Genomic DNA, 649 nt, shown 5'->3' with positions numbered 1-649 from the left:
CAGCGCGCGACCGCCCCCTGTCGGGAAACTGCCCGCCGGCCGCCGGCTGCGAGCCGCACCCGGCGGGCACCGCTTGGTTCTGCGTCTTCCATCTCGGGGCGACGGTGACCACATCTGTGTTGGCACACCTCCAAGGCTGGCATCAGGAGACGGCGGGGGCAGTGCCACTGCTTGCCTTGCCCGCCCTCCTCTCTGCGCACAGCGGGGTGGCCCTGGCGTCCTCCTCCCCAGCCTCTGAGCTGGGAGCAGGGTCCCAAAAGCAGTACAGTGACGCCATTCTGCCAACTAGTGGCGCCCTTCCGGGGGCTTTAGTAACTTCACAGCTGTTCTAATTTCCCAAGCATTTCCCCCCTTTTATCAGCAGATACAATTTAAATGCTACTCTGTGCTCAGGGCTACCCCCCACCTGTTATGGGTGCTGAAAGTAGGGACCCATGTCTTGAGTCCCTCCTGCACCCCCTCACGCCTGCTGCACAGATGTTTGGTAACTAGCTGTCTGTCCAGTTAGCTCATGGGTGAGTCACAGGAACCGATGAAGCCAGGAACAGAAAGAGGAAAAGCCCTGTTTCAACAGTGGCAACATAAAGTAACATTAAAAAGTGACGAAGTTGGCCCTCCCTGGTGGCGCAGCGGGTTACAGCGCAGCACT

Source organism: Condylura cristata, unplaced genomic scaffold (genome assembly GCF_000260355.1).
Source record: "Condylura cristata isolate star-nosed mole 26May11 unplaced genomic scaffold, ConCri1.0 scaffold00015, whole genome shotgun sequence".
NCBI classification, from domain to species: domain Eukaryota; kingdom Metazoa; phylum Chordata; class Mammalia; order Eulipotyphla; family Talpidae; genus Condylura; species Condylura cristata.
Note: the sequence above shows the minus strand (reverse complement) of the source record.